Raw genomic sequence first — 25,503 nt, 5'->3', positions numbered from 1 at the left:
CTAGTAAGAATTAAATGTTACAAACAAATCACTGGAGCTTTGGTTTTCTTGGAAGGTGGGTGGTGGGTTGGGACGGTGGAGGTAAGAAAATTCACTAAGAAGAGAGAAAGAACAGTTGGGCCCCAATTTTTTTCAAATAGCTGCATGCCTTGCTAACTGGGGGAGTGGGAGAGCTGTATGCAGTAACGATCTCGTGTTCCTTTTTCTCCCATCACACTGTTTTGTTGCATGTACCTGTATAAGAATAATCCAGTATGTTGTAGCTTAAGCTGGATTCTTCCTTATTTGGTTATTTAAATAAAGGGGCTCAAAGCTAGCGTCTCATCCTCGGCTCTGCTCTCACCGTTTTAGCTATGACACCCTGCTGTCCAGTCATCAACATCACTCCTTGGTGGTCCACATTTTCTGGAATACTCTTTACTGCAAAAGCTAGGCTTGCTGTACAGGTTTGAAGATGTGCCTTTCCCAGCTGATAAGACACATGTTCCTACAGCATCTGAAGGTCTGATAAAGTCACTCCTTTGTCTCTTGTCTTCCCTGCTTCCAACATGGGTTGCAACTGATTCTTTTCCTGAAGTCTTCTCTCTGAAGTGAGCCTCCATCTTTGCATCACGTTAGATCCTGTGCCTTCTCTGTTGTCTATGTCTCTTCTCCTCCTTGCTTTCATCCTTCTCCATGCCTTGTCTTCTATTCACTTCTCAGCACCTTTCACACATGGGCATACAAATCTGTGCCCAAAACTTGGTTAAAGGTTCTATTCTTTTTTTTTCAGTGGATAATTTCTTCTCATTTCCTCCTGTTCAGATGAAAATTCTTGAACTGGAATTCTCCTGAATGTCAAAGGAGCCTAAACAGGTTAAACCAAACTCATGTCTAGTGAGTTCCTGTTCACCACAGTTTTTCATGTAAAGCTGACCCCAAACAAGAAGTTTTCCTACCAAAAAAGGGTAAAAATGAAAAACTTCTCCACTTAAAATTTCAGACTGGATCTCCACTTTCCATTTAAAACACTGCCCTTAAAATATTTTACTTCAACCTTGCAAAGTTAGAACTTAATATGGTGCCACAGGGGCAAGGGCAGTTCTTCAGACCTTCAGCTTAGGACTCGCCTCTAAGGAAGACCCTCTCCCAGTGGAGAATGGAGGAAAGCTCAACGCCCATAAGGCCCTGCAGCAGCTTCCAAGGCATAACACTGCTTTTTGCTTCCATTTCCTTCTTAAATTTTAGTTAGTGAAAATCCCAGGGTTCAGTTCAAGGAAAACAAACAATCCCAATGGGTGTTTTTTGACCCAGCTGTTATTAAGACCGTTGACAACCTCTTATAGTCATCACTAAAATTCTGCTGGGTATAGAGGTCAGATCCTTAAAGCTTGTATTGTCCTTAGCTTTCATTCTTCTCTTCCTCTCTTTTTCTCTGTCTCTGACATACAACTGACCACAGTGAAGCTTTCTTTGGCAGTTTGCTCATGCTTGTTATTTGTCTATCTATCTCCCCTCCCGTGCCTTTCAGCACCCCAGTTTCTTTTCCAGATAAACAGCGATCCTCAGGGAAAGCAGAGAGTTGGAGTTGAGAGAAGCAGAGGGAGGATTAGTCCCAGAGGATGCCATGATCAGCTGAGTTCTCAGTTTGAAGTTCTGGAGCTGGAGGGCTGTATTCCCTGGTGGACTAGAAATAACTGCAGGTATGAAGCTTGACATTAATGCATTGTGTTTTAAATCCTTTTGTGTTCGCAAACCAGGAGTCACCGTAGCTTCATGGCACAATGAAGTGTGCACGCTGGAACAAGTAAGTGCTCTTTGTCTAGAGAGGGAATAGAAGCATTTCAAATTATTGCTTTGAAGAATAGTTCTTCCTGGTGCTTATTTGATTTTGTTATACATATACAAAGTATTCAAGCTAAATGCCTTTGCTAGCTCAATTACTACAGTTTACTTACCAAGGCTCTGTTAAATGCTTTCAAGTGCAAGTCCCTTCTGTACCATTAAAGAAGCTTTCCATTTCTGTGATACTGTATTAAGCTTCACACTTCCACTCCCTAGTGGACTTTGGCTTGTAACTGGATACTAATACATCCTATTATACAAACCAAAGCGATGGGGCAGGGCTGTGCTACAGAAGGACTTTTAGGATCCACCGTTCTAAATTTCTCGAAGCAGTCAATTTTGTGCCACTCCTCATTTCCCAAATTTTCCAAAGTCAGCTGTAAGCCTGATTATTTTACCTGACACCACGTTTTCCACTTGTTCGGTGCATTTCGGTTAACATGGTGGCTGGAACGAGGAGAAACACAGCACAGTCTCCTCTAAGGAGACTCTCTGACCCAGTTACTCTGCAAGCTTTTGATCCTGCAGTCTCGAGAGAAACCACAGGCAGCCAAGTGGACAGCAAGCTGTAGTTGTGAGGGAATATTGTTATTGACAGGAGGAGGAAAGGGGAGCTCTGAATTCTTCTGCCAAGTGTGTGACGGACAGCCCTCCCATAACATCCGTGGCCAGTTCTCTCCCACGTGAAAAGGATTGAAGCGATATCCCCCTCTGCCCAACAAATCTCTGTTGTAGTTCCCCTAGTGCCCCAGGACCCGCTTTTCCATCAGCTGGTGTCTCAGAGCGTTAGCTGTTTGCAAACATGCCGCTATCCACGTGTTTACTCACAATCGTCCCAAAAGCGTATGCCGCAGGCGCTTCATGGTTTAGGTTAAAAAAAAAACATATGGAAATTTATGCAGGTAAAGACACTAGTCGCTGTGCTGTGTTTAAAAAAAAAATCCATTGATGAGAACTGGGCTGCAATATGACTTTAATGACTAACCACAATGGAGTTCTGGAAACCAATAGACACAGTACAGGTGAATTGCTTAGTCTGTGCTTCCTAAAATAAAGTTTTCCTGTGTGGGGGCCCTCAACATATTCTAAAGCGTGGGCCACCTCCTGTTTGAGAGGCTGCCTTACAGATGCCTCCCCTTCCATTCAGAACCAGGGGGATGTGTTTCTTCTCCCTGGCAATTTAATAATACCCCTGTGACAGCTCCAGTGATCACTTGCACAGAGAACTCATATGCTGGGGGTATTTTGTGTATTGTTAACATCTTTAAATGTGATTTAGCAGCTGGAAACAAAGAGGAGAAGCTGGAACCACAAGACCATCAGATCTGCATCGCCTGTGTTTAACATCTGTGAGCTCAGAAATGGAGGGAAGAAAGAGATTCTCAGATTCTCACAGCTAAAAATCTGCCGCAAGACAAATGAGGGGCTGCGGTAGGACTGCTTGGATGAAGTTGCCCTTTTCTGCGTACAACTGAATCCTACCTGCCTGTGCAGAGGTATCCCCATGGCACCAGATAAATAAAAAAGTGAGTAAACAAGATAATCTCTACTTGAAAAGAGAAATATGTCCTGTTTATAATGCAGACTAGATGCATTTGCCATGTAAGTTCCTCTGAAACATTCCCTGAGGCAAAGAGACTCTTAAGTGAACAACAATCTCCAGACTACACCTCAGACAATATAGGCAGACCATGGTGTCCTTTTCAGGGAGGTCCAGGGACAAAATAGAAATCTTCCCTGAAAAGTCCAGGCAAAAAAGTCCAGTTTGACCAGAAAATCATCCATGCTATCAGGGGACAAGCAGAAAAGGTAAACTTCTTAATACAGAACTCAGGCCACCTTAAAAATTTCCTCTGTTGTGTGTGTCCTCCTATAAAACTGGGATAATCCAGTGGATGGAGAATGTTTCAAGGGAGCCTCCACTTTAAATTGCTGGTAGCAGTCCCCTGACCTCTGAAATCTTCCTACCTGCACTGTATGTGCCCCACCGCAGCGTTCCCCGGGTGCCTTCAGAAGGGTGGCACAACCGCCTCCCTGCTTTGATGCTGCAAGTGAAGTTTGAGCATCACAAAGAAGTACCACTCTGGAAACTGCAGCCCTCAGCTGCAAACAGGCTAACACACAGCACGCTGTACAGCAGGGCTGGGAAGCCTGCAGCGAGGTTCAACAGTAGGCAGAACCAGCATTTGGGATCTTTGTACCTGAATGGCAAAAATGCCAGTCACACAGTGGCAAGCTGTTGATGCAGTGCAAACTCACACTGATCGTCAGAGCGTGTTGATGGGGGAAATGTTTCTGCAGGCTTCATACTGGAACGGGGTTTGTCACTGCGTGTTCCTTCAACGTTAAACCAGATCATTTGGTGTCCTGTTTTCTCATAACTGGCATAAGGCTGGCTTGCATTCCTTATTGCGTGCACAAGAGACGTGGCATCGTGTGCCAGCGCCTGGTTCAGAGCACGTTTACACAACTGCATTCAATGGTACCGTACGGATACAGTACTGAAAGGCTTGCAGGTGCACAACTTGAAACACTGCAATATTATCCATGCTGTCCACTAACACAGTATTCTGGAAATCCTAAATTTGAGGGACAGGGAGACAGCTTTTATTTTTACTGGTATCGCAACATGAAGCCATTTGTGATGGTGGGAAATCCCTGCCTTAGGTATGCTGGGGCTTTATGGCATTGCATTGGTAGAATAAGCCTACACTAGTGGAGTACTGATCTGTCGTAGTTATACTGGTATAAATTACCCAGACAGAGGCAAGATTTCACTTGTTCATGTTTCATTCAAACTACTATTTGATATGCCCAAAGTTCTTGGCTTTTGCAAGCCATTGTCGAGTATGAGCACTCACGGAAAGGCACAAATTCATCTCTGACCTGAGGGTTTTCTCCCCGCGGTGGGAAGGCAGATGGCAGTGAGGATGAGCTGGATTTCCAGGCAAGTGATGAGCGGGGCAGGGAGGCAGCAGGTCCACGTGAGGTCCGGTGCCCAAGCTCTCCCCTCCCAGCCAAGGGACCGTCGGTAAGGAGGCTGTTTAGCCAATACATATTTTCCTCTTTAGTACATAACGGTAACCTGAATAAAAGGTTTGAATTACAAAGCAGGCTTACCCAGCACATTCTCTGAGCAATGACTGCCATTTGTGTCAAGAAAATAAAGAAGGAGAGAGCCGGCTGGCGCACATGGGCAGGAGTGACTGAGAGTAAGGCAGAGCAGCGATTGAGGCAGTAAGCTGGAAGTGAGAGGCTTACCCTGCCGAAACAAAATTAAAGAAAGCCACAACGACAAAGGAAATTTGATTAAAAAAAAAAAAAGTAGATTGTTATTATTGGAAAGTCGAGTGCTTTGTTCCAGCAACAAAGCAATATCGTTCACAAAAGCCTAATAACTATTGCTTCTCTTCCCCTTTCCTGCAGCTTCTCACCTCCCTCGCCATTCCCCGCAGCCAGCCGGTGAGCCAGGGCCAGCGGAGGTACAGGGGGCACGGGAGCGGGCTGTGGGGTGGGAGAGCTGTGGGGCTGAGGCAGCCGACATCCCTCTGTAACTCACCGAGGACCTCGTCCTTCCTCTCCTGCTGCCTCTCCTCTTGCATCTCTCGTTCAGCCTCTTTGCCTTTCTCTTTCCCTGCTCCACTGGTGCCCTTCTCTCCTTCTCTTTCCATCCTTCCCTCTCTCCTCCTGCCTCACCCTATTTTTCCCTTTCTCTGCCCCCTCTATCTCCTCTCCCTTTTCCTCTTCCCTGTCACTCAGCTGTGCCTCTCCTTTCCCCACTCCCCTCTCCCCCTCTCTCTCCCTGGCTGCGCTGTGTTACTAATGTGCAGTAATGGTATGGCTGGAAAGTCATTTGCGCTCCCCTTCTCTTTATTTTTTTCCTGCAGTATTATTAAAACTGCTCCATCACTGGCTGTAATGGGAGCGTCTGTATTTTCTCCCTCGCCCGTATCCCTGACATGACATAATGCCTGCCCTCACCAAGACGCTATAACACCGAGGTAATTGAAACATAACTCACCGTAAATTACAGGCCGTTGTTCCAGGCAGGGCCCCGGCCATGCTTCCTGGAGCTCATTCCAACTGGAAGCTAAACATTGCTTTAAAAGGGATGCTTAAGCAAAACAAAGCCATTTAAAGAGCAACACAAACATGGAGAGGGAGGGGAGCAAGGGGCTTGGGCTCTCCTGGAGACGTGGGCTCCCGCCTGCGTGGTGGCTGGTGGGGCTGAGCGGTCGACGGGTGCTTACGGTGACTTTTTGGGGGTCTGGGCATGCTGAGCCGGGGGCACTGGGGCTGAGGTGCCCTTGCAGAAGCGAGCGTCAGCGTCAAATGAGCATCTCTGTTAGCAGAGAGGCTGAGGATTGAGAGGGTCATGTAAACAACTTCTTAGCTAAAAAGCGCATTTTGGCAGGTCAGAGGTCCAAGGCTTTGATGGGGTGCTTGCAGAGTTGATGTGCCCTAACTCCCATTGCAGATGTGGTAACCTGAGGCTCTATCCATCCCTGCAGGGTTTGATTTCTTCTTGTTGAAAGTGATGAGGCTGCAACCTCCAAAAGGCCCAAATCAACGTGGGCTGCAGGGTCCTAAATGCTGCAAAGGAGAATCCCTCCCTCCCCGTGCATAAAACTAGCAACAGATACCTGTACTCAGAGCTGAATATTTGCTGACCCTGAGACTTGAAAGACCTTGGGCTCTTGAAAGTTCGTGGTTTTAGTCCCAGGTGTCCCACTCGCCTGCTGAATAACCTCAGGTAAGTGACTTCGCTTTCCTCTGTGCCTCAGTTTCCCCTTCCGCAACACAGGGGACAAAACACCAGCGTCCTTTGTCAGACAGCCAGTGATGACCCAGTGATATATCAATAGTATATGAGGATGAGGCGGGCCTAATTACCCCACTGCTGATGACAGGAGCGTGAGCTGCTAGGAAACATCATTTTGCAGTTAGAAGACAGCCCTGGAAATCAGCACTGCTGGGTTTTGGGTTTGTCTCTTGCTTTGGCTGGTTCTGTGCCCGTCGGCAAGCCCCTCCGGCACCCCGTGGCTCAGCTTCCCCCCCACCCTGTAGCATCACCCAGAGAACTGGCTGGTTTGGGATTTGGTCTGTCATCCCTTGAATTTTGGGAAATTTTGAGCAAAATGCACAAAACCCAAAATGTGCTGTGATTTTTCTTTAGCAATGGAAGTGAGTATTTGGAAACTTTGAAAAGGTCAGGATTAGACAGAACAGCCTGTCTCTCCCAAGCACAAATTGAGGTCTGTCCAGGGCCTTTCCATTTATTGTCAGTGGATACCGTGGCCCAAATTTGTGCCTTGGTGTCATGTGGCTGGTGTTCTAGGAATAACAGGGTCTTGTGACAAAAAGCCCTCGGTGCACTGCTTCGCAAAATACAAAGGGCTTTATTTTAGGGAATGAGATTTACTATTCGTCCAGGATGAAATGGCAAAAACTCAGGGAACTATGACCCTGTGACTGCTCCCGTTTTCCCTGGAGCCCTTCACAGTCAAAACTATTACACTCAGCAACCTAGCAACCGCTGTAAACTGCCCTGGAAGAGCCTGCGGACCCCCTTTAAGGGCTGGCTTTCTGGCAGCCGGAGAAAAGTCCTCTCCGTGCGATGCTATGCAGTGGGTGGGTCCACCAGGGTTGCATGCTCTGGGTGATGCATGGGTTTGCAATCGATTACTGCGGAGCCCTGGGCGACAGGAGTCGCAGCTGCAGAAATGAAGCTTTGGTAGCGGCTGCTTTGCAGCGTTAAGCGATGCTGTGTCTGAAGCAGCTCTGGTAACAGAGGGTGACTTGTTCCTGGGGCCACAGGGCTGCTCTGTGGGTGCCCTTTGCTCCTGCCCAACAGTGCCCACCCTTCTGGGCTTCGCACCTACGTGGGAGCGGGAGAAGCCGAGTTGCAGTGCAGGGCAACGACATATTGTGTGGAGGGTCCTGCAAAAGGCCAGGCCCTCCGTTTTCTGGCATGCCACGGGTTAGCCCCTGAAGCAGGTCGATCCAGCATCCCGTGCCACCCCTGTTTGACCAGCTGCAGCAGCAGCAGTGTGGAGCTGCCGTAGGTGTGTGCTCTCCCACCCCTCGCTTTCCCCCGTGCCTGGTTGGCGTTGATTGCTTTCTGTGAGGCCTGCCGCATGCCCCTTGAAAGCGTTTCCATCAACCTTCTTACCGTAGCTAAGGTTTCAGCAATCTCACCCCTCCTCTCCTTGACATTATTAGTTTATCTTTGTCCACTGGCAAAGTTCCCGAGCAATTCAACAATAACAGTTGTTTCTCTGTGGCTGAAAAAGTCATCTCTAGCACTGGCTCTTATTGATCATCTTACAGGAACCGGACATTTTCTTTTCCTTTCCCATTTTTAAAAATACATATTTTGAGTGAGTTTCAGTCAATTTTAGTGCTCATGAAAGTGAAAGACTGATGGTGTTGACTAGAGCTAAACTTAGCTTTAGATGGCTTCCCCTATGCACACATCTCTACTAATGCACCACATTACCAACTTGCAGTAACTTCTGCCCTCGCCAGCTCTGCCAGTGCCCCCTCTTGCCTTGCAGCCCCCCTGGCTCCTCCAGCCCAGGGCTCCTCACACCAGCCCCTCACCACCGTCCTGTGCAGTGTTGATCTGCTGGCTCTTGGTTAGATGGAGGTATTGGGCTGGAGTAGCTGCTGTGCCCCAGCTGACGGTGGGAGATGCCGTCAGACTTGCCAGAGCAGAGGGGAAGCAGGGGCATTGCCAGTCTTTCTCTTAAGCAGTCGGTCGGTCTTTTCCAGCCCCATATGCCTGCAGCCCAGGTGCTCTGCAGGGACAAAAAAACCCCTCCACACCCTGGCATCCCACTCTGCTCTCAGGCTGAGGGGTGCTGTGTCTGGATAAACCTGACAGAATTGGCAGGGGACAACATGGGACAAAGTAGGACAGGTAAGGGGGATATGCTTTTCCCACCGCACTCTTCTTTCAATAGCTCCAGGCTCATACCGAAATCAGACTGAGCCCTTACTCATCTCGTGGCACTGTTTCCTGCTCTCAGCTTCTGCAGTTCTGTTCTTCTCTGAGGGTAGGCAGTGTGAAGCTGTGTCTAGGATGTCTCCTGGCCTTTTGCCCCACCATGGGGACAAACGGCCATCTAGCTCCAAGCAAAAGGAGTGGCAGAGCCAAAGGACCCACTTCTTGAGAAGCCCTGGTACTTCAGCACCCCCTCTTTCCCTCAACCCTCTAGAAGTCAGGTGCTCAACCCCTAGGAAAGTACTGAATTGTAACCGTCATTTCAAATCACCATTTCTAAATGAAATACTAAGGAGTCTTAACATGTCATTTCATTTTCAGGGTATTGTTCCTTTTGAAAAAAAAAAAAAAAATCCGAACATATATTGTAGCCTGTTTGATGGGGAAAAAAAAGGCATTTGAGGCTAAAACAAAAATTGAGTTTTTGATTTTGAAGTATTGATTCAAAATAGGGGGGAGGAATTAATTTTGAATCAATTCAGAATTTCTGGTGAGAACATACCCATTTTTCCCTTGTCTTCTTTCTCCTTTCCTCTCTCCCCCTACTGTAGTCTATCAGGTAAATTAGGTAAGGAAAAATAACAGCAAGCAAGGACACACATCAGTGATGCCAGGGTTTTCTTTAAAATGTTTTAAGTTGGGACAATGACTCTATTCATCTTCCACCCTCCATGGCAAAGCAGAGCAGACATGCCTCTCCTGTAGTGAGCCTGAGAACAAAATGGCTGTTGTCTCAGCAAACCAACCGAGATCCTAAATATTTAGTGCGCAGAAAGGTCGCCCGTGGGTATTTGCACGGACGGACAGACGTGTGCAGTACTACTAGTACCACCGTGCCCTCTCTCCGCTGTGCAGGGAGCTTTGCCACCTGTATCCCACCTGATGGCTCTGTAGGGACCAAGCTCCTGGCTATGGGTTCCCCCAGGGACCCCATCCCCCAGAAGCCCTGCCCCGGGGTCCTGGAGCCAAGCCACCTTGCATTTAATTGTTTTGCCTTCCCAGGCTTGTTTTCGGCCCGGATCTTGTTTGTCCTGGATCCCTGAGGAGAGCCCTGGGCTGCTCAGTTAATTGGAAGTGGCTAAAGGCGTGGAAGGCAGCTATGGAGGTGGAGGGGGTGTTGTTGGCTTCAATTTACAGAGAGTGTTGAAAATCTCTTGCTTAGTTTAACAGTCATTCGCTATTAGGGTGAGATGCTTGTCTGGGTATCTGTGGGAGATTTCTGAGATGTCCCAGGGGACTGTGGAAGTGATGGCACTTATCTTCATCTGTGCTGTGTTTTATTAAATAATGGTGAAGACCGTGAGAGCTGGAAAAGAGGAGAGGGGGTAAGGCCAAGTGAGAGGATGTGGGAACAAGGTGTGTGTTGGAAAATGAAGAGGTAAGGAGCATGCTCACGCCGCCAGGTATATGGAAGAGTGAGTGATTAAAGGGAATCGAGGGGAAAGAATAACAAGTGTGCTGGCTTAGCCTGCGACGGAGAGAGGGCAATGACCAGGAAGGCTGGGGGTAAAAGGAAAGAGGAGATGGGGCAGCAGTGGGATGGGACTCAGTCAGGTCCATTGCATGAGAAAGACAAAGGGGAAAAATGCACGATGAAAAAGTGTGCGTGTGTGCATGTGTAACACAAGGGAGGAGGAGGGAAGGGGATGTGCGTAATGACAAAAGTCCATGGTAACTGACACTGCCAGGAGGAGGGAAGGGGCTGGAGTTGGCAGAAGGCACGTGTGCTGGTGAGGCAGTTCCCAGTCCTGGAGTCCAGGAAGGCTGCAGCATTTACGTTTATGCTGATGACACATCTTTCCACTTGGGCAAATGGACGGATTCCCTCTCTAAATCACTCCAACGTGATTTTAATAGCAGGCAGAGGTGGCTTTTGGATAATAAATGGGTACTAAACCCTAAAGAGACACAGGCTGTGTCATACAGAACAGATGGTAAATTAAAAAGAATGGAAGCCCGTGACTTCGCTTAGCTCTGCTCCGAGCTGGGGAGCTCTCACTCTTGTTATGCTAAGTATTTAGTATTTACACTGCAAGGTTGCTTCCTCGCCTACCCTGACTTGGAAGATCACAATTATGTATAATAGCAGCGAGATCACACTGATTAGAGAGGTGGCAGGAATGGCAAGGCTGGATGATGGTGATGATAATCATCATTCTTATTAGCGATCATCAATAATTAATAATTGCATTGTTTATTCTTCATCAGTGGCGGTAAAGACACCCAGACATGCCAAAAGGTTTAAAAATCAGCTTGCTTTGTTTTGTTTACTGACAGACAAAGTCTTCCTTTGCGTTTGCTTTTTGCTTGGGTTTGCCAGGGCCCTGGGTCCCTGTTCATGTTCCAAAAGGTATTTAAGCCAGTGCTTAGTGCCCTTTGGCTTCAACGGGATGAAAGCATACTAAGCACATACTTAAACACAATGCAGAGCAGTGACTGAAGCGAGCTTGCCTTTGGAGTCACGGGAGCACCGGGGCCAGAGAATGTATTAATAAGCAGCGACAGACCAGAAGCGAAGCAGCAGTAGAAACCCTCGCCGTGAACGCCACGGGGTGCGACGTGGTCCTCTGAGGATGCTCGGGTGGTTCAGATCCGGCTGTTACTGCCTGTTTTCCCCTGCCTTCTCCCCACTCGCAGAGCAAAGCTGACCCCTCGGGTATCCCCAGCTGAGGTGCTGCAGGAGGTCAGCAGAGACCCCCCCCCAAAGCTGGGACGTGCATCCTGATGGCAGGGGGCCCCTCTGGATGGGGACGGCAAACAAGCTATTGGACTAGCTTTAGCTTTGACAGCGGTACTGCAGAGACTGTAATGGGATTGTCACAGTGTCAGTGCGAACGAGCGCATATTCATAAGCGAAATGTGTGTCATGGTACTTCTTGGGCTATTTCATGGCCCTGTGAACTGGGATAACTGGGATTGTGTGACAAAATCTAGCAAGGGATCTCAGTAAGAAAGCATGGAAATGCACGAGCCCAAGAAATCATTGCTTTAAACACAAAAGCAGCCAGTTAAGGCAACACCGTTATTGCTTCTCTGTCTGATATACATGAGAGGGAGCAAATCCTAAAAGCAGCTGAAGCCGTAAAGGCAATCACTTACCAAGGCCATAAAATATTGATCTTCCCCCATCTGAGCCCTGTCAGGCTGGCATATTGGAAGACGTTTGTACCTTTTAAACAGGTATATGATGAAGAAAGAGTGAAGACAGCACCATTAATGTAGAATGTTGCTTGGAAGATCTAAGAAAAAAATCCTTCATCTTCGGGGACCTGAGTTCTGTTACAGCCTTGCTGGAAAGGAGCTTTAAAGCCAAGTACTCCTGGCTCTGCTGAGCTCTCAGAGGGGAAGGAAAAGGAGGAAGATTAGTGCATTTATGTTTTGATTGCAGTTCCACATAAAAGGCATTTTAGGCCCTAACTTCCCTATTGTGCAGACTCCTAATCCCCACTACTTCAGGGCAGTATTCTCAAATTTGCCCACCTAATGGCAGATACATAAACCCACATACAGTTAAACTATCAGAGAAGCCTATGAATACTAGGAGGAGGAACTGGAAAAAAGAGTCACTTAGGCTGAATGTCTTTTTTTTAAGAAGCATTTTTAATTCTCGTCCCCCTCAATTTAGGCACTTCTTTAAACTTTGGCAGTCATATAATATCTATACATTTTTAAAATACAATAATCTTTATGAAGCAAAATTTCCTTTAATAGTTTGAGGGGGAGAAAAAATCCCAATAGGCGAAGGAATCCCTGATGCTTAAGCCAAGTTATTATTTTCTATTATTAATGATGAAGATTATAGCCACTGGTAGTGGCCAGCTAAGAAGAGATCTTCAGTGTATTCAGCACCACACAAATGTGAAGAACAGATGTTCCCTTCCCCTATAAGCTCATCATCCGAACAGACAAGACATTCAGAGTGTGAAATGGATCAGTCACACACTCTACGCTGAAGTGGGAGATCCAGGCCCACTTGCAGGAAGCTGAGCATCCAACTAACCTGCTAATGGAATAGTACAGTCTTATAGGATGGTGGATGAAATTGGAATATAATTACATGTTTGTTTATTATATCACCACAACCATCACTGTAAAAAGACCAGGCTTTTAAACAGCAAAAAACCTAGGAACGGTCCAATGAGTGGAAAAGAAAGTATGACAACAAACAGGAAAAACAAAAACCAAACACCTTAAAAGTAAGAACATTTGGGTTTTGCGTGGGCTTATATTGTGGGGAGGTTGATAGGAGCTCAACTATGCAAAATTAGTTTGATTTGCTGGTGTTTACGTTCATAATTTTCCACAATTTAGATTTACCCATTTTCATGAAAACAATTAAAGCAAAACTGTACTTTCTCACCAAGAAACAATTTCAGTAGGTTTTCTACTAGTAGGAAATTATAAGTTTGACAGTGAAAACAGATTCAACAATACATGAGAGGGATCCAAAGAAAAGAGAGGACACAAACACAAAAACCAAAATGGAATAAAGATCAAAACTGGAAAGCAAAAAGAAGTTATAATCTTCAACTTTAAATTTTCCACAACTCCTGCCTAATTTGGTAAGCTGTTCCTACCAGCTGACATTTAGGCCTTTAGGAAGGTCCCCTTTGGTTATTCTGAAGTAGCCAGCAGCTAGCATTTGGTGTCTCAGAAGGGCAGACTAATACAGATGCTTCAGTGCAGACTGAAGCACCTCACCCTGGTTTTTAATCCCGTTTGTGGACCTCTAAAAATTCCCTAGTAGTGGTACAGATCCCTTTATCATCAACTTAGTTTTGGAGATACTGGAGTGGCTTTTCTTTACCTTTTGTGTCCCCCTTCGACATAGCCCATAAGCCATTAGCAGGGCTGAATAAGTTGAAAATCACTGCATTAGATAACTGTGCTTGAATAGAGCTTTTCGAGGCTGGTTCTGCACAGCAGTGACAAATTCCAGCTTTAGCAGTGCACACGTTGCCCATGAGGTTACATACCAGAATCTGTTTGTAGAGACAGACCGCTGTGTTGGTGGAGCGAGATGTTAGTCAAAGCCAGGGAGAGTGTTAGAGTCAGCTGAGAAGGTTAAAAAGGCAATGCCTTTAATGATTAGAAGTAGTTTTGGGTTGTAACAGCACTCAAGCTTTTCTGAACTTTCCTAACATGTTTTTTCCCCTGAGGCTGTTAAAAATATATTTCTCCTTTTAAGATTATGACAGAGGTGTACAGATAGCTCTGTGAAGAATTTTTTTTTTTTTCAAATTTTCAACATTCAGTGTCATTTCAAATTTCAGAAAATAAGTGTGGAAAACAGCCTGATGACAGCTTTGTGACATCCACCCCTCTACCTCCATGTGCCTTTTATCCAACAGGAAAACAAAATATTCAGTTAAGGAAGACTGAAAAAATTGAAGCGTTTGATCACCCTTTTCCCTCCATCCGCTTCTCAACCACCTACATTTAAGTGCTCAGCACAGCACTCACTCACCTGTGCCACAAACCCACCCAAGCCCTTAGATGGGCCCATTGCTTTGGGGTGGGGAAGAGGTCGTGGTCCTGCACTGCGAAGAAATCTTTTGACATCGCTTTGGGGAAAACATGAGGTAGAAGTCGGTTGAATGAGGTCTGGACGTTATAGGTGAAACTTTATCTCTCAGACTCCATCTCATCTCCTACCTGTTTCCTGCAGAGCATTGAAATTCAAACACCAGCCCCATTAAAATACGGATGAGTGCCTGTTACTTTACAAGCAGCCTTGATTAGTGACAATGGTATTTTCGCATCAGCAACAGCAAGTTCAAGGCAACTGCTGTTCACGTTAAAGTGAACACAGCTTTGCAGCGGTGTTCACGATCATAGAAAGCACGCTGCCATCTGTGCTTAATTACATTTGTATGGGGTCTTGCTCTTCAAGTCATTTTGGAGAGTCCAGTACTATTGATTTCATAAAAGTTACAATAAATCTGACTGCCATTGGTGTTATTAAACTTCACTGGCTATTTCACTGTGGGACCTTGAGATCTCTCTCTTCCCAGGTGCTGGTACTGGAATATACAGGGATATTTCTGTGATTTTATTTGAGGTACACCTCAGCAGGCCATTTTTAGGCTCAGGTTAGACTGACTGCAAGGCAATTAGGATAGACAAACATAGCTGCTCTCAGCACATGCGGAAGAAGGGAACTAATCTCAGCCAAAATAAAAGGGAATTTTGCTGTCTGAGAGACAGCAGAGGTGCTCTGGCTTTGCTGAATTGCATCAGACGTCCCAGCTGTATTGATCTGGACAGATGGCTGCCCTATGCTTTGAGCAGTAATCTACTGGATTTCTGTGCAAAGGGCTGCTGTGGCTGTGATGATACAGAATTGCTACAGATGCAGCTGATGTGTGCAGATCCGTCTATGTATGCACAGGGGAACCAGTGTGCAATGGATGGGACCTACTGCTTTTGCATCTGCCAGTATTTCATCTACCAGCATGCCTGGTCGCTGGCTATCCTGATTTGTTAGCAATGCGGTTCTGCAAAGGGGATGAGAACATAAGAGCGTGTAGTAGTATTTTGCTGCTTTTTGGCTCGTTCATGAAGACGGGAAACCTGGCTGTCTTAAGATACTCAGTGTTCCTTTGGTCACACCAGATCCGTTCAGCAGCCATGACTTAGACGTAGTGTTTTGGACTCCAGTGCCAGCAGCTGTGCACGACCTCCATTGTCATCTGCTGGTGTTTGTTCTTGCACATTCAGTGGCCATGTACATATTTATAACAACACAAATACTGGGGGCTTTTTGCACTCTACTTCTGGTTTGCGGGCTTTGTCGACAATCCTGAATTGCCTTCTGAAGCTTTTCCTTATGGCCTTATCAGATAAAAACCTCCAATTTTTTCATATGTGTCTGTTGCAGGCAAAACAGTCTTAGTTCAGGGAATTTCACTGATTTTGATTTATTTCCAATTAACATAAACATTTATTTAGTGATTTTGTTGTTGGAAAACAAAGACGACTTAGATAATTAAACACCGAGGGAAGCCCCTTTCTTCCCCATTCCCCAGGCTCAGCTTCAGTCCGCCACCTCTCTCCCACCAGCCCCCCTCCTTCCATTTTCACTGCATTTTACTCTCAGTCCCTGCCAGTCGCTTGGGTGAGGAGGTGGGCAGTACAGGTCACTTTTTTGCTGTCACTCCTGCTTTTTTGCTCTTTTCTTCCCCTGCTCTTTCCTTCTCGCTAATACCCTGCTCCAGCCTGGGTCTTTCATGGGCTGCCATCCCTTCGGGGGTGTCTCTGCTCCAGCCTGGGTCATTCACGGGCTGCCATCCCTTCAGGGGTGTCCCTGCTCCAGCGTGGGTCCCCCCCAGGCACAGTCCCCTCCCAAGGTTCCCCCCAGGATGGACTCCCTCCCTTCAAGAGCCTTTCCCAGCCCTGTCCCCATCCACATGCCTCCTCCTGTATCTGCTGCTGTGTCCCTTCTCGCGTCTCCTTTTCTGCATCCTCACATCTCCTTCTGTGTCTCCTCTTGCTTCTTCTCTCACGTGTCCCCTCCAAAGCCCCCTGCCCCTGTGGTGCGTTGGGGTGCAGTGGGTTGGTGCCACCCATTACAAACAGGACTGACTGGGACCAGCACAGGGTAGCCCCTGACCTCTCCCGCACCGGGCACCCTGTGCCCCTTTCACCCCTACCAAAACCCTGAGAGTGATGCCCAAGACTAAAAGTGCCCTTTTGCAGGGGTCCGAGAAGGACCTCCTGTGCTCAGGTGATCCCTGCGGGCAGGGCTTTGGGAGGAGAAGAAATCTCCCATTATACAGTGCGAGGCTTCGGGTACGCTCCTGAGAGCGGCCGTGCGTCAGAGCGAGGGGTGCCGTGCCTCAGGCATCAGAGGGGTCACCGCTGGTTTCTGCACAGGGATGCCAGTGAGAGGCATCTTCTGATGGAAGGCAGACTTCTGATGGACATGCCCCCCCACCCCACCCCAGGCACCTTTTTTCCTCTATCTGTGTGTATCTTGGCCTTCCTGCACATGAGGGTAATCAGAGAGAGTGAGGAGAGGGAGTTTCCACCTTGTTAAATGTCTCATCCATTTTCTTCTCTAAAAGGAGTCAAAGTTGCCAAGTTTTCAGTACTGGAGAAGTTTAATGGGAATAGTGTTGGGTAGGAAGTCACCACAAGCCCAGGTCTGTTCCCAGATCTTCTGCTGGCTTGCTGGATCCAGCACTTCAACTTCAAAATGCTTTTTTTTCTTAGGCACCCCAGACTGTGCCTGTTACGTTGTGTTTAGTTCAGAAGCTGTACAGAACAGGGTCTGCCTCTTACTGTGTGTGACACCCGGCACAACAGGGACCTGGTTCCTAGTGAAGCCTTGAGGCATGACCGTAACACAAATAATAAATAATAATACCATTAGCAAGAGAACATACATATTTATACGAAAATGTACTGATGCAAAGCACCGTTGACTGACAGCAGTGCTCAGCACACACACAGTGGCAGGATTACATTCTATCTGTGGCCATAGCTTCATACACAAAGCGCAGCCCATAAATTAAACCAGAGATGATCTCTGCCAACAGCACTGGTGTCCTCATTCGTTGCCCTCCCAGGGTGTCACACCAACAGCTTCTCACCAACACATGGCCCCAGAGCCACCTGCCTTGAGTGAGGAGTTGCTAGAAGGAGAGTCAGGACAGGAGCTTTTCTTTCTTATGCGTCTGACTTTTTACCATGCAACGTCTGGGACTGCCGCCCTGATGTGTTGCCTAAGTATATATGACAGTTCGGTGGGAAACAGCCTTTCCTCTTCCCTCCTTTCTTCTGCTCTCCTTGTCTCCTGTCCTCAGACTGTGCAGGTGGCCAGGCAGAGATGGCAATGCTGTGCTCCAGACTCGGGGGAATTGCAGCACGGTGTGTTTTCCCGTGGGAACTGGCAGTGGGTGCGTATCTTTTCCCCACCCATTTAAACACTCTTGCTCTAGCCGGGTACCCTCCGACTGAGGGCCAGGGACCCGGGCACCGGTGCAGAGGAAGCTCTGACGAACACACACCGGCACCCGGCCGTGCTGACAGATCTTCCACGCCGGTGGCAGCGTCTCCCTGAGTCATCGGCATGGAGTGTGCTTCAAGCAGCTCCGCATAAACACCGCCTTCAGACAGTGAAGGGAAATATTTTAACTCACCCACATCCCATAAATGCGACTACAGATCTCTTGATGGCAGCAACAGAACTGTCATCACCCTCGATAAATAGACAGGGTGTCACTTGTTTTTCCCTTATTTCTTCCCCATAGCCATCTTTCGTGTAGCATGGGGATATGTCAGGTAAATCTGTGCCTTTTGCCCCTCTCCGGGAAGTGTGTGTACGAGGTGGGGGAGGCAGTCCGCCCATGCACAGACATCTCCGTGGCTCCTGTTGACTTCTAAGGGAGATTCACATAGGCAGGGGAGCGATTGGGTCCCAGATGCTCAAGAGAAAACGGCAGAGTAATTCTCCACTGCTGCTTCCATGTGCTTCAAAAAGACATTAGAAAAGAGAGAAATGCATAACTGAAAGGTGCTGAATAATTTGGGGAAATGGGGTCACGCCCACCCACCCATTTGTAGAGCTTAGAGATCTGTATAAAGATGCAAATGAATACATCTGTTGTGTCATTAAATGCAACTGCAGCAACCTAGATGAAAGGGAAAGTGAGTGAGGGAGAAGTGCTGACTGGTAACGGCACCACAAAGTTGTCTTCTGTGATGAGGATCTGCCGAGTGCAAAGCTCTAGGCTAGTACTCTGGGTCCCAGTTCAGCACCCATTTATTCTCTCTCCTTCCTTCCTTCTTCTTGTAGTCTTATGGCCTGGCATCAACCAGAGTTCCCCGTGCGCTTCCTATGAAGGCTGTGGGAGCCGATGGATGTGGAACCAGTGGTTTAATCCCCTCTTTCCCCTCCCTGTGGAGCCTGGCTACCTCGGCTGGTGTTTTGCAGGGAGGGGAGAGGACAGGACAAAGGCACCTGCGGCTCTGACGGACAGCAGGTCTCCACTGCTGGAAGCACCTCTGCCTCTGGGAAGGGACGGGGGACGAGGTCAAGTGACAACGCGTGTGCACGGGCTGCTGTGAGTAATTGAATGTGGGAGTGATCCTGACAGCGGCTCTGGCCCTGCTCACTGCCTGGGCGCGAGTCAGCCGCGATGCCAGGGTCTGCAAAGACACTTTCAGAAATGTCACGGCCAGAAGGACCTGTTAGTGTGACACCCAGCATCAGGCTGGCGCTGCCGCCCAGCCGCACCGGCTCAGCAAAGGGAGGGGGCAGAAACTTCCCCCACTCCCTCACCAAACCAGAAAGGACTCCCCTGACCACCCCTTCCCCTCGTCACCATCCTCACCTCACACCCCTGCCAAGAGAGCAGGAGTCCTTCCACCTGCAAGTGCTCCGGACTCCCTCCGTCCTGCCGGTATTCCCTGGCCAAGGACACACCATGGGGAGCGGTGGGGAGAAGGCTGCTGTTTACTGGAGCCCCACTCCTGCTCCTGCAGCTTGCTGTGCTCCTCTGTGGCAAGGCTTTGGACAGTCCTGGCATTATAATCCCTCTGTTCCTCCTGAGGGGCTCCACGGGATTGCTGTGGTAGGCACAGGCTGGAGCTTTTGTCACTAAGTTCAGATCCGCTGTCTGATTTCCCCCGATACCTATGCTTGTCAGTGGGAAGCTGGCTGGGCAGTTGCGTATGCCCTCGGATTCCCTCATTGTGGACCTGCTTGCTTATTTGCTTTTCCTTTTCAGGGCTATCCAACAACATAAATGAGGAATGCCCCAGCTCCGACAAAATGACTTTTATGTACACGTTTTCTCTTGGGGCAAGTGCAGAGGGAAAAGCACAGATCCATCGAAAACCAGTAAAAAAGTAGACGCAGCATTCAATCCCCCAGTGTAATCAACTGCTCTAGAAAGCCCTTTGCATTAGGTCAGGTTCCGTGCAGGTCCTTCCTGCCTCCTTCCTGCTCGGTCTGTGCTTCTGGGAGCTGGGAGCTTTCACACTACCTCTCTTACTGCCCAGTCTTACTGAGTTTTTCTCCCTAGTCATCTTCTCATGTGACTGTGCCATGGTGGTGTCTGATAAACTTTGCTGAAGGGGCTCCCAATTCTCATTCAAACATAAATGAGTATTTATACAAACATATACATACATGTTGTATGCTGTCTCCTCATAAATTTTACTTTTGACATTTGGGAAGTTAGCCTTTTCAGAGGGCTAAGTATATATATCTATATATATTATTGCTTGGCACCGTACTCCCTGTGCTCATATTCAGTGTAATCAAATCATGATCACTGGTTCCTGTAGCTGCTTCTAGGGATTGACAGTTCCTGCTACAACAGGTTTGAATGAGCATCCAGTGAGTATAACCTTTTATTAACTCATATCAGCCAGGTGATCAGTTGGACAGGCATGTGCGAGCCCTTTTGTGGGTGTGTGTATGCGTGTGCAGGTGCAGGGACACTCACGAATGCAAAAGCAATCTTTTCTTCTCCCATTTTTGTACCTGTTTATAGTGTTAATATTGTCCAAAAGCTTATGCAGGTGCATATGTCTGCTTTTTCCCAGTGACATTTCTCTGCACTGTTATTAACCAGTCATACACTAATCATGCTGTTAAGCATGGATCATTGAATAGTTTCTCATGCCAATTTGCAGTCCAGGAGCTTATCATTCTTCTAAGTTATTTATAATTGTCCTCAATGTTTCTCTCTCTTTATTTATGGCTCCCAGGCTGCTTCCTATCAAGCCTGCGCATATCAGTGCAATGTGCTCTTGAATATATTCCGTAAGTCTGAATTTTTTTTTACTTTATACTGATTTCCACGTCTGTCTATCTCAGCCTGCACCCCTCCTTGACTTGAGACCTACCCTCCAGAGGCAACCAACAGCTTCCAGACCAGCATTTCATTCTTTGTCCTTCCTAACGAGAACAACAGTAGACTTTAACCTCAACCTGAATATAATGTTTTCACAGTAGAAAATTATCATCTCTACACTTCGGAAGCATTGGTGGTGTTTCCTGTTGACCACATAAAATCTCTAGCATCTTTTCAAATTGGAATCCTTCCATAATAACTGCATTTTGGATTTCCATATGCTACAGAGATGAGCAGAATCATTATTAAATCATTAATTTAGTGATGTCTGAAAGACCCCAATAGTCACCCTCTGAAAGGTTTTACTAGTAAACATAAGGATCAGTCTCTGCCCTGAAGAATTGAGTAACTGAAAAAACAGTGGCATCTTTAGTGCAGAGCATCACCCTTACGCCTTTACTTACTCTGTTTTCCTTAAATATTTGTAACTACACTGTTAAAAATTCCAAGTAATGTGACTAATGCCTGCAGGTTCCGGCAATGACAGTAATATCAAATTTCTTCTCATCAATGGGAATTTCCATTTCCAGCTTGCTTGTTCCCCTGATGTCTAGGACTGCTGTATAAGTAATAGGAAAATCTCTTTTCTTCACAACTTTAGCACAGCAGCTCAATTTGTTTGCAGCATGCTGAGCTTGAGTTCGTATTGCATTTGCCTTCTTAGCACCTTCCCTTTGTGTCATTAGTCAAGCGACCGCCTGGCTGCTCCAGCTTGTTTCTGACAGAACGGAGTAGCTTTGAGATGGAGGCCATTCTGCTTGTACGTGGTGGCATATATATAAAAAAGACTAAAGGCGCATTATGAAACCTCCAGCAACTTGACTACACGCTGCAGCCACTTATTTTCCACTGACACCAGAACACTCTTTTTTCCTACTCACCAGCTGGCGAGAGGTGTCAAGCGACAATGCGAGCAGATCGCGGGAGAAATCGCTGCCGTCGAACACCAGACTTCATTAGCATGAGGACAACTGCATCAGCCCTGCTGCTGCTGGTCCTTGAAGGCGCTTACACCCAGAGTACCCCTGTTCCTCGGTTCATTCCTCAGTAGCTGGCAGGAGATGGGAGAAAGGGCGCGCATAAACCTCTGAGAAATCAGTGTCGCAACAGAGGATCTGCGGAATCAGGTATCATCTGGAAATTTCTTCCTCAGCAGTAACACCTTGCGTGCCAAGGAATCGTACAGACCGACTAGCACTCCTCCTCCTCCTCCATCCCACTCACAGCCGCTGTGCTGATCTGGCTGTTTGTCATCTGTCGTGTTGACGCAGTGCTGGGACAAACTAGCAGCATGGGAACTTCTGCCACCTGGTCTGGTCAGCCGAGAAAGTTTATATCCTCTTTACAGGAGACCGACATAAACTGAAATTTGATGACCAGGGGAGCGGGAGAAAAAAAGGTTTCTGTTGGTAGCCCTGGTCTGGAAGTGGGCAATTATCAAATGGAGACCAATTCGATAAAGCCTCAATTTAAGAAAGTACTTGAATATGTAGTTTCCTCTAATCACGTCTCTACGATGTTTCTTGTCTGGCAAAGCATGTAAATACAGGCAGCCTCCAGCATGTGCTGAGGTACTCTGAGGTAGCAACCTCAACTGTGTAAAAAAATGGTTGCTGTACTGTAGGGGAAAATGACGACATAAAGCATTTCTCTAGGGCTGCCTGGCACTAATGACTTTAATACAGTGAGTTGAACAAACTTATGTGGCAGCAGTGACTGTGAAGGAGGACTTTTAACTTGCCTACAATAACTACCTTGCTAGGAGCTGAGTGTTTCAGTCAGCGTGATGAATAGTGAATGGGAGCCATAGGAAGGCCAGCGCACGGAGGCAGCGCAGCGAGCGGCTCTGGATGGGGCAGGGTGCAGGACACAGCCGTACGGGAGCGTCTCTGGCAGCAGTACAGTGATGCGGTGAAGCACGTGCTTAATTCCTAAAGCTTGCAGCAAAAAGCTTGGCTGCACGGGGAAGGATCTGCCAAATCAGGACCTGGAACGCAGAAGTAATACAGATAAAGTTGCGCACATGAGTGCTCGCTTCCCCCAAGAAACGTACACATAGGTAAATGCTGCGAGGTGCTGGCAAAGGGCCCGCGGCCTCACATGAATCCGTAGCAGATTTAAGCCGTGCAGGAGTGTAAGTATGAAATACTGTGATGATGGTATGGGTGGGTATCCTAACACTGCTTATACCACGGTCGTTCTTGGGCACTAGCAGACAGTGGCATGAGAAGCAGCAGAGTTAAAGGAAGCAGCACTTACAGAGCTGATGGAGGGCTGAATGCAGAAACTCTCTTGCTTTGTGACTCTGCATCCATCCCAGGCTGACGTTCCAGCGCCTGTAGGTCTCCTTCTGCAATCCGTCTCAGTACTGTTCACCAGACTGAGCCGTACTTCCAATTATATTTATAGGCCTATTAGTGAAACTGGTGATCTATTCATAGACAAGCCATGAACACAAGAAGAGAGTCAAATGCAGCCAATAAATTGCCTGCAAGAAGTAAACTGTGCCATCAGCAAAATTTTGTATCTCTGTTGTTCTCCTCTTTCTCTTAGATCGTTAATAAACATATTGAACATCCCTGGTCCTGATGCTGATCCCTGGAGCATCTTGCTATTAACCTCCTTTCATGCAGAGAATTGGACGCTTATTTCTTTCCTTTGTTTCTTACCTCTTATCTAGGTTTTAATCCATGTCAGGACTTTGCCTCCCACCCTAAGGGTAACAAATTTCTTTAACAGCCTCTTGTGAAAGACTTTATCAAAAGGCTTTTGAAAAGTTTAAATAAATTATATCCTCCCCCATCCCCCTTCTCCTCAGTCCAGTATTTCATTAACTCTTCCCCAGAATCCTAATAGGCTAGAGAAGCACAAGTCACACTTACAGAAACTGGCAGGCGGGTTTATCTCTATCACGTTAGACTGGTCTAGAAGCTTTCTAACTCTGTCTTTAATGATTTTTTTTCCGTGTTTTCTCCTTGTTCCAAGGTAAGGTGCTCCATTTTATAATTGGATCATCTTTAGCTTCTTTGTAAAATACAGTTAGAATAATTGCCCCCCTCCCAGCCCCGCAGTCCCACAGGTGTTTGTTTGTACAAAAAGCTGTTTGAATGAGCCACTGCCTGCTTGGGTTTGGTGAGCCGGTGTTGGCTCTTCTACCTTTTCAGCTACCAAAACAGCCTGTGCTGTTGGGACTTCAGCCCTCCCGCTTCAGCCTTTTGGTTAGACAGGAGGTCCTAAAGGCAATATTGATGGCCATTATGCACTTGCCTGTCTTTGCCAGGCAGCAACTTTCAACCACCTTGTTTGAAAGAACTGATGGGCAGAGGTCTGCTAGCGCTGGGCACACAAAATAACACACATGCAGAGGGAGAACTGATTTCCACCAGTGCAAGAGAAGAAGTCGACATCCCCAAAGTACCTTTTTGCATGGCAGGGGGGGGATGTTTTGCTTCTCCCTGCACATATGCAGCTCTCCTGCATGTGTGTAACAAGGAGTTTTCAGTTCCAAAGTGCAAGCGATTCATCCGGCCCCCAGGGAGGAAAAACACGTGGCCAAGCTGTGGCTGTCACAAGAGAGGAAAATCAGGCCTGCAAAATGTCCATTTGGTGTTACAGACACAAAGGTCTCTCTGCTGACCCTCACAGCTGCTGCACACATGCCCAGCAGCAGCTTAGCATACTGTTCTGTAGCGTTAGGCCCAAAGGTTGGCTTATGCAATGAATGACATGTACAGCTCTCCGCTCTGTGCAGGGACTGAATTAAAGCCTGGAAGACACTACAAGTTACCGCAGTCCCCGGATCAGGCCCAGGAAGGAGGAGAACTTCCAAAGGTAGCTGAGCATCCCGAGCCTGCCTGCACCTCACCATACCAGGACCCCTCTGTCCTTCCCCACCGCTCCCCAGAGTCTGTTACTCACCTGACACGTCCCAGGTGCTGTGTCCCTTACCTCAGAAGGCTACCCTCCCACACGACACTCGTGCCTGACCTGCTTTGGACTGGAAGCTGCATGTTGCCCCAGTGCAGACGGACGAGCTGCTGCACACCAGCTGCTGCAAGGCAATGCAGTCCCGTTGGGGGGGATTGGCTCCTGGTTCTTATCCTTGCTCATTTTGTTTCTATCCAAGTTATCTCTAATAAGCTTCTTCCACAACGCTAAAATGTGATGCAGTCTAAAAAAAAAGTTGATATTTTTGGAAAGTAGTCAACATTTGGCCTCCTTTTGGGCTACACATGGCTTTCTAACCACACAGTTACTAGCCCTACTGTGTCATTTTCATGTCCTTCACCGGCAGAAACCATCACCCTAAGCAGAAGCTGGAGTCGCAGAGGAGACCGAGGAGCTTTGTGAGAGGAATCTCCTCACGTCCCCATGCTTATGGAGCTGCAGCACTGTCAGTCTGAGGAGGCTGTTTTACTTGAATAGCTCAGGAAACTTTTTATGTACCCCGAATGCCTCCCTGGGGTGAGCCAGCTGACGGCTCACCATGCTTATGTCCTGCGCATTGTTATGAAGGCTGCCTCCGCGGGACGGATCCTGTGCTGTGTGAGGGACGGCTCCCTACCCTAAGCTCTCCTTTGTAACCAGCTCTTGTCGTCTTACTCAGCAGAACTGCACCGTTTTGCTCCCAGGGGGAAGTCAGGGGCCCACAGAGTTTGGGCATGGATTTGCCACGGTATGATTTGTTCAGCAAAGCTCCTTATACCCTCCTTAATCTCCATTTTATATCTCCCCTGCTGCACTTTACAATCTCTTATATTACTATAATTTGGGCTGGATTTCCATATTTTAGAAAATGCCTCACTA

General features: G+C 47.4%; 2 long non-coding RNA genes across 3 annotated transcripts; both read left to right on the top strand.

The window, feature by feature from the left end:
- The first annotated feature begins 1,222 nt into the window (after nucleotides 1-1,222).
- LOC128145070 (uncharacterized) lies at nucleotides 1,223-8,387 on the top strand. The gene is made up of 6 exons (XR_008236324.1): nucleotides 1,223-1,682; nucleotides 3,104-3,350; nucleotides 5,251-5,306; nucleotides 5,712-5,825; nucleotides 6,548-6,577; nucleotides 8,334-8,387. It is a non-coding gene; the product is annotated as an uncharacterized LOC128145070 (long non-coding RNA).
- A 301-nt stretch (nucleotides 8,388-8,688) lies between these two features.
- LOC128145277 (uncharacterized) lies at nucleotides 8,689-23,255 on the top strand. Of its 2 annotated transcripts, XR_008236406.1 has the most exons (5): nucleotides 8,689-8,746; nucleotides 10,015-10,208; nucleotides 17,638-18,897; nucleotides 19,564-19,684; nucleotides 20,661-23,255. It is a non-coding gene; the product is annotated as an uncharacterized LOC128145277 (long non-coding RNA). The 2 variants fall into 2 exon arrangements; XR_008236407.1 differs by lacking the exon at nucleotides 8,689-8,746 and having other exon boundaries at nucleotides 9,957-10,208; nucleotides 18,630-18,897.
- Nucleotides 23,256-25,503: the final 2,248 nt, after the last annotated feature.

Source organism: Harpia harpyja, chromosome 8 (assembly GCF_026419915.1).
Source record: "Harpia harpyja isolate bHarHar1 chromosome 8, bHarHar1 primary haplotype, whole genome shotgun sequence".
In the NCBI taxonomy this organism is placed as follows: domain Eukaryota; kingdom Metazoa; phylum Chordata; class Aves; order Accipitriformes; family Accipitridae; genus Harpia; species Harpia harpyja.
This window is presented reverse-complemented; position numbering and strand designations above follow the sequence as displayed.